The sequence below is a fragment of the Chelonia mydas genome, chromosome 27 (genome assembly GCF_015237465.2).
Source record: "Chelonia mydas isolate rCheMyd1 chromosome 27, rCheMyd1.pri.v2, whole genome shotgun sequence".
In the NCBI taxonomy this organism is placed as follows: Eukaryota; Metazoa; Chordata; order Testudines; family Cheloniidae; genus Chelonia; species Chelonia mydas.
In genome coordinates, this window is record NC_057860.1 from 3,353,873 (window position 1) to 3,362,284 (window position 8,412).

Below are 8,412 nucleotides of genomic sequence, written 5' to 3' on the forward strand. Positions count from 1 at the left end.
CCTTAAGCTTATTCGCATGAGTGGAGATTCTTTTATTGTTTATAATATGTTTTTTCTGTAATACTTTCACCTAAAGAATCAATGGGCTTGCTTATAAATAGGTTTGGCCTGACTAGATTTTTAGTGCTAAATGTTGACTTCACTGTACACATACAAACCAATGAAAAAACATTTCCATTGATTAGACTCAAAATTTACAGGTAGGCAAAGTAAGAAAAATGCTGCTTGAAATATGGGAAGGGTTTGATTTAAGGATATTACCTGGTATATTTTAACATGGGATGTTGACAAGTCATGATTTAACAGTTCTAAAGCTTCAACTTTTCAATCTCAACTGTCATTAAATAATTGACTGACCCCGCCAAAAATTCCCACAACCGTGGAAATTTAAATCTATAAAAATCTAAAAACAACGCTTAAAGTCAACACAGTATTATCCATCAAAAAATAAAGATTTAATTCTGCCAAGCCTACTTAGAAAGGGTTGTGTGGTAACTCATAACAGTGGCAATTATACTGTTTATATCCTCTGGAGTGAAAACAAAGAGCAGGCAGTGGCCTATTTAGATAGCCTGGCTTGCTGGGAATATCACAGTGCAGGCAGGAAACAGCAGCCTGGAAAAACCCCAGTCAGGAGGGAGAGAGACATGGGTCTCCACCCAAGAAAGGTGATGGCTGGGAGCTGGAAATCTAAAAATGGACGTCCAGGATGGACCACAGAGGGGGGATACAGATGCAAGTGCCCTGAATTGTGAGTGATTTCATAGCAGTATTTGATAAATGGATAGAAAGTTACCACAACCACCTGCTGGCTATTCACACAGGCAGCAGAGAGCCCTGGGTGATGCTTTTTTAAACAGGAAAATGGAGGAGCGAAAATATTTAAGAAAATTTCCTAGCAGGGATTTCTCAAGGCAACATCTGCTCCGGAGGAGGCAGGTTCGCTCTGCCCAGGACAGCTCATCCCCGCCATGGCTAAGGGAATCTGGGCCATGCACCCAGGGAGCAGAGCCGGGAGGGGAGGGCTGGAGGGGCAGCCAAACGCCAGGTTAAGACAGAGAGGGGATCCCAGCCCTGCCCCTGTAACCAGGACAGCCACGAAACCCCTTGCCAGCCCCCTACCAGTTGAGAGATACCAACAGAGCCAGTCAATGATAACAAAACAAAGTCAGCTGCCAAGACTATCCAGCATGGCCCTGCTTTCTGTTCAGCAGCTGGGAGTGTCCTCTCGCCCGGGCAAGGTGAGCACAGGAGGCAGTAATGGGGGCAAGTCCAGCAGAGTCCCAAGGAATCGCCCAGCTACACAAGCCGGCTTCCCACTCCTTGGAGGGGATTTTGATCACTTAACAATGTTTCAGTGGCCAGTCTCAAAGATCTGTTGACAAATGTTTTTTCCTGCATCACCCTCGCCCAGAGAGCGGTGCCTGCCCTGGTCACAAACATTTTTAGCAGGGCTGTCAATTAACTGCAGTTAACTCACGCGATTAACTCAGAAAAATTCATCACAATTAATCACACTTTTAATCACACTGAAATTAATTAAATATTTTTGGGTGTTTTTCTACATTTTCATACATATTGTATTCTTTGTTGTAATTGATGTTAGGATATAGATATTCAGGCCTGTCTGTAAAGGCCTGTACTCTAAGAATTTAGGTCTATTCTTATCACTTGGCTAGTTATAGAGGTATAAAAGAGAGAATCAAAATCACTGTCTGCCAGTGTAAGGGCCTTCTCTTACTGTGACAGTCTGAGGCCCTGTTCTTAGGCTAAGGCCGCTGGCTAAGCAGCAGAGGCAGCCGTAAGCTGGGAAGCGACCGGTCACCTCCTCACATTCCAAACTAGTCACATTGAAAGACGGTGCTATTGGGCTGTTAGGATACAATCCTGTCCTGATAATGCCGATCGCCTCCAGAGAAAGGGAAGTGCCTAGAAGATGTAAAAGGAAACTTAGTTTGATAGCATCCTGTCTGGCAAGAACTCACTTATCAATAGCTGGGATGTGAAATCCTCATTTCTGTGTTGTTCTATCACTGTCGTCCCCATTTCCCCATTGTTTGTCTGTATAATCTCTGTCTGGTTCTGTGATTGTTTCTGTCTGCTGTATAATTAATTTTGCTGGGTATAAACTAATTAAGGTGGTGGGATATAATTGGTTCAATAATCATGTTACAATATGTTAGTAGCGGTTAGTTAAATTTCAAGAAAATGATTGGTTAAGGTATAACTAAGCAGAACTCAAGTTTTACTATATAGTCTGCAGTCAATCAGGAAGTGGGGGGGGGGATGGGAACAGGGGGGGGAAATTGGAATCATGTTTTGCTAAGGGGGAAAATGGGAACAGGGACACAGGTAAGGCTCTGTGGTGTCAGAGCTGGGAAGGGGGACACTAAGGAAGGAAACTGGAATCATGCTTGCTGGAAGTTCACCCCAATAAACATCAAATTGTTTGTACCTTTGGACTTCGGGTATTGTTGCTCTCTGTTCATGCGAGAAGGACCAGGGAAGTAAGTGGGTGAAGGAATAAGCCCCCTAACAATTGAAATCCCAAATATATATTATTTTTATTACAAATATTTGCACTGTAAAGTGATAAACAAAAGAAATAGTATTTTTCAATTCGCCTCATCCAAGTACAGTAGTGCAAGCTCTTTATCATGAAAATGCAACTTACAAATGTAGATTCTTTTTGTTACATAATTGCACTCAAAACAAAACAATGTAAAACTTTAGAGCCTACAAGTCCACTCAGTCCTACTTCTTGTTCAGCCAATCCCTAAGACAAACAAGTTTGTTTATATTTACAGGAGATAATGCTGCCCGCTTCTTATTTATAATGTCAAAAGAAAGTGAGAACAGATGTTCGCATGGCACTTTTGTAGCTGGCATTTCAAGGTATTTATGTGCCAGATATGCTAAACATTCGTATACCCCTTCATGCTTTGGCCACTATTCCAGAGGACGTGCTTCCATGCTGATGATGCTTGTTAAAAAATAATGTATTAATTAAATTTGTGACTGAACTCCTTGGGGGAGAATTGTATGTCCCCTGCTGTTTTACCCACATTCCGTCACACAGTTCAGGTTATAGCAGTCTCGGACGATGACCCAGCACATTTTGTTCATCTTAAGAACACTTTCACTGCAGATTTGACAAAACGCAAAGAAAGATTGTGAGATTTCGAAAGATAGCCACAGCACTTGACCTAAGGTTTAAGAATCTGAAGTGGCGTCCAAAATCTGAGAGGGACAAGGTGTGATGCATGCTTTCAGAAGTCTTAAAAGAGCAACGCTCCGATGTGGAAACGACTGAACCCGAACCACCAAAAAAGAAAATCAACCTTCTGCTGGTGGCATTTGACTCAGATGATGAAAATGAACATATGTCGGTCTGCACTGCTTTGGATTGTTTTCGAGCAGAACCCGTCATCAGCAAGGACACATGTCCTCTGGAATGGTGGTTGAAGCACGAAGGAACATATGAATCTTTAGCGCATCTGGCACGTAAATATCTTGAGATGCCGGCTACAATGGTGCCATGAGAACACCTGTTCTCACTTTCAGGTGACACTGTAAACAAGAAGCGGACAGCATTATCTCCTGCAAATGTAAAGAAACTTGTTTGTCTGAGCGATTGGCTGAACAAGAAGTAGAACTGAGTGGACTTGCAGTCTCTAAAATTTTAGATTGTTTTATCTTTGAATGCAGTTATTTTTGTCCATAATTCTGCATTTGTAAGTTCAACTTTCATGATAAAGAGATTGCACTACAGTACTTGTATTAGGTGAATTGAAATATACTATTTCTTTTGTTTTTTTACAGTGCAGACACTTGAAATCCAAAATAAATATAAAGTGAGCACGGTGCACTTTGTAGTCTGTGTTGTAATTAAAATCAATATATTGGAAAATGTAGAAAACATCCAAAAATATTTAAATACATGGTATTCTATTGTTGTTTAGCAGTGTGATTAATCACACGATTAACCCGGATTAATTTTTTTTTAATTGCTCTAGTTTTTACTAAGTAGAAGATCAAAACTTTCCCCCTGCGGGGAAACTTATCCTTTGCTCTTCCAGCCTCCCCTCCGTTATTTAGGTAAACGGCGCCAGGCTGGAGACCGAACCCCTCCTGCACCCCGCCCCCCCCAACCCCCTTCCCTGAGCCCCCTGCTGCACCCAACTCCCTGCCCTGAGCCCCCGTCCCACCCCAACCCCCTTCCCTGAGCCCCCCCCATACACTCCGCACCCCTCCTCTGCCCCAATCCCCTGCCCTGAGCCCCTTCCTGCACACTGCCCCGCCCCCCCACACCCCACCCGGCCCTGCATGCAATTTCCCCTCCCAGATGTGGCCCTGGGCCCAAAGAGTTTGCCCACCCCCGATTTATTCTGCCACCAGGAGCCCTGGTCAAAGCCTTCCGCTCATCCCCAGCCCCCTCAGGCCAAGCAAGCGCGGATGCGGGGCCTCCGGAGGACTTGCCCCCCCTAGCTCAGGGCACCCGCTCGGGGCGGCGCGGGGCGCGGGAAGAGCCCGGACCGGATTTCACGGGCGAAGGGGGTCGCGGCCGCGCGCGGGGTGCAGGTCTCCGCACGGGTCACTGGGACACGCGCCCCCCCGACCCCGCGGCTCGCTCGCTCCAGTGACAAAAATCGCTGCCTTGGCCCCCCCCCCGGAGCAGAGCCTGGGACAGACCCTGCGAGCTTCCGAGCTGGCCCCCCCGGCGGGGCTCGCATCCCCCGGGCTGCCCCCTTGTCCGGGGGGGTCCTGCCCCCGCCCCGGCTCTCTCCCGAGTACCTGCGCCCTCCCGCGCAGGCGCCGCTGCCTCCAGAGCCCGGGGCGAGCCGGGGCGAGCCCGGGCTCGGGTCCCTGCGGCAGCGGCCGGGCTCGCGGCCCCGAGCCGCGCACAGGATCTGATCTCACGGCGCTCGCGCCCCACCAGCCCCCGGGGCTCCCGCCGGCTTCCTGCGCCCCGGGATCGCGCCCGGCCCCGAGTCTCCTTGCGGGGCGGGGGGCTGGACAGGGGCGGGCGATGGCGGGTCCCCGGCGCCTGTCACGGCATCGCCCCTGGGCAGATCCCCCCGGTGCGGAGCCGGGAACAGACCCCCCGCCTGCCAGCTCGCCGGGTACCGCCCTGCGGCCGGCGCCCGCCTCAGTTTCCCGCTGCTGCCCGTGCACACGCTGCTCCGCGCGAGACCCGGTCTGTGCGGGGTGCAGAGCAGCAGCCCCCTGGTCTGTGTCCGCAGAGAGAACCGAGGACTTGCGGCACCTTAGAGACCAGCCAGTTCGTTTGAGCAGGAGGGTTTGAGCACAGGGGTTAGTGTCTGCTCCTGGGGCGGGACCGGGGCACTTTGCGGGGGGCAGCAGGGAGACCCCCCCACGGGCACTGTTCGGATAGGAGCTAAAGGCACCGGTTGCACTGGGCGGTCACTACTGGACCTTTTAGTAGCCAGGCCCGGCCTTAGGGAAATGCTGCCCTGGTTGAGCTTGTATTTTGACACCCCTGGACCCCGCTGCTTCCCCGGGCCTCCCACCCATCGCCCCATCCCCCCCCCCCGGGCTCCCACTGCTTCCCTGCACCCCCCATCACCCCTGGCCTCCACTGCCTCCCTGGGCCCCCCCCCATCCCCCCATCGCCCCTGGACCCTGCTGCCTCCCTGAGCTCCCCACCCATCCCCCCATCACCCCTGGCCTCCACTGCCTCCCTGGGCCCCCCCCATCCCCCCATCGCCCCTGGACCCTGCTGCCTCCCTGAGCTCCCCACCCATCCCCCCATCACCCCTGGCCTCCACTGCCTCCCTGAGCCCCCCACTCATGCCCCCATCGCCCCTGGACCCTGCTGCCTCCCTGAGCTCCCCACCCATCCCCCCATCACCCCGGCCTCCACTGCCTCCCTGGGCCCCCCACCCATCCCCCCATCATCCCTGGTTCCCCCTGCTTCCCTGCACCCCCCCATCACCCCTGGCTCCCACTGCTTCCCTGCACACACACCCCCCATCACCCTTGGCCTCCACTGCCTCCCTGGGCCCCCCACCCATCCCCCATCCCCCCTGGCTCCTACTGCTTCCCTGCACACACACCCCCATCACCCCTGGCCTCCACTGCCTCCTTGAGCTCCCCACCCATCCCACCATCACCCCTGGACGATGCTGCTCCCCTGGGCTCCCCGTTGTCCCAGGGCCCCGCTGCCTCCTCCCTCACTGCCCTGAGCTCCTTTCTGAAGCCTCACACCCCGGGCCAACGCCTCTCTTTTTCTCTTGACCATGGTGCCCTGCTTGGTCACCCATCTGAAAAGCCAGCCTTCATATTATCCTACTGGTACAAGGGTTGCTCCTCTGGTGAGCGCGAGATGTCCTGGGCCTTGCCAGTCAGCTTCCCAGTGGAGGAGAAATCAGTGTACAGAGTCTGTGAATTCTAAGGGTACGTCTACTGTAGGAAATTATTTCAGAATTATTTTATTCAAATTTTCGGAAGTGATTCTATACATTCGGTCTTCTGTGTCCCCACTAAAGCGCGTGAATTCGGCGGAGTGCGTCCACAGTACCGAGGCTAGCATCGAATGTTGGAGCGGTGCACTGAGGGTAGCTATCCCACAGTTCCTGCAGTCCCTGCCGCCCATTGGAATTCTGGGTTAAGCTCCCAGTGCATGATGGGGCAAAAACATTCTCGCGGGTGTTTCTGGGTGTGCGTCGTCAGTCGCTCCTCCCTCCGTGAAAGCTACGGCAGACAATCGTTTCGCGCCTTTTTGGTGCTCTCCTGCTACTATGAATCCACCTTGCATTTCCTCTCATCTTCCTATGTAATCTCTAGTACCTATTCTTTCTCTTCCTCATCGAACGCTTCCACTGCCAACTCCGCTCGGCCATCGTGACCCGAGCAGCACACGCATTATCCAGCGGTATGTGCAGTACCTGCAAAATTGGGCGAGGGAGCGACGACAGTGCGATTATACTGATGAGGATTATACTGATGAGGACATGGACACAGACATTCCTAGAAGCACGGCATGTGGCAATTGGGAGATCATGGTGGTGTTGGGCCAGGTTCATACCATGGAACGCCGATTCTGGGCCCAGGAAACAAGCACAGACAGGTGGGACCGCATAGTGTTGCAGGTCTGGGATGATTCCTAGTGGCTGCAAAACTTTCATATGCGTAGGGCCACTTTCATGGAACTTTGTGACTTGCTGTCCCCTTCCCTGAAGCACAAAGACACCAGAATGAGAGCAGCCCTCACAGTTGAGAAGCGAGTAGCCATAACCCTGTGGAAGCTTGCAATGCCTGACAGCTACCAGTCAGTCAGGAATCAGTTTGGAGTGGGCAAATCTACTGTGGGGGCTGCTGTGCTGCAAGTAGCCAACGCAGTCATTGACCAGCTGTTATCAAGGGTAGTGATTTTGGGAAATGTGCAGACCACTGTGGATGGCTTTAGTGCACTGGGGTTCCCTAACTGCGGCGGGGCGATAGACGGAATGCATATCCCTATCTTGGCCCTGGAACACAGGGGCAGCCAGTACGTAAACCACAAGGGGTACTTTTCCATGGTGCTGCAAGCACTGGTGGATCACAAGGGATGTTTCACCGACATCAATATGGGATGGCCAGGAAAGGTGCATGACGCTCACATCTTCAGGAACTCTGGTCTGTTTGAACAGCTGCAGGAAGGGACTTACTTCCCAGACCAGAAAATTACTGTTGGGGATGTTGAAATGCCTATAGTTATCCTCGGGGACCCAGCCTACCCCTTAATGCCATGGCTCATGAAGCTATATGCAGGTACCCCGGACAGTAGTAAGGAGCAGTTCAACTATAGGCTGAGCAAGTACAGAATGGTGGTAGAATGTGCCCTTGGACGTTTGAAAGTGCGCTGGCGCAGTTTACTGACTCGGTTAGATCTCAGCACAACCAGTATTCCAATTGTAATTGCTGCTTGTTGTGTGCTCCATAATATCTGTGAGACCAAGGGGGAGACATTTATGACAGGGTGGGAGGTTGAGGCAACTCGCCTGGCGGCCAATTTCACACAGCCAGACAACAGGGCGATCAGAAGAGCGCAGCAGGGCGTGCTGCACATCAGAGAAGCTTTGAAAGCCAGTTTCATGACTGGCCAGGGTACGGTGTGACAGTTGTGTTTGTTTCTCTTAAAGTTACCCACCCCCTATATATATGAAAGGAAATAAAGTCACAATTGTTTAAAAACCTTTCTTTATTATTTGTTGCACAAAACACTGAGAGAAATCAGAAGTTAGATGGGAGGTGGGGGGAATTGGGTTAGGGGGGTGGAGGAGGAGGGAAGGATAAGTCCAGAAACGAAATCAAAATTTCGGATATGCCAGCTTTCTGCTGCTTGTGCAATCCTCTGGGGTTGAGTGTGTGGGTCCCTGTAGCCTCCCCCCCACCCCGTGTTCTTGGGCG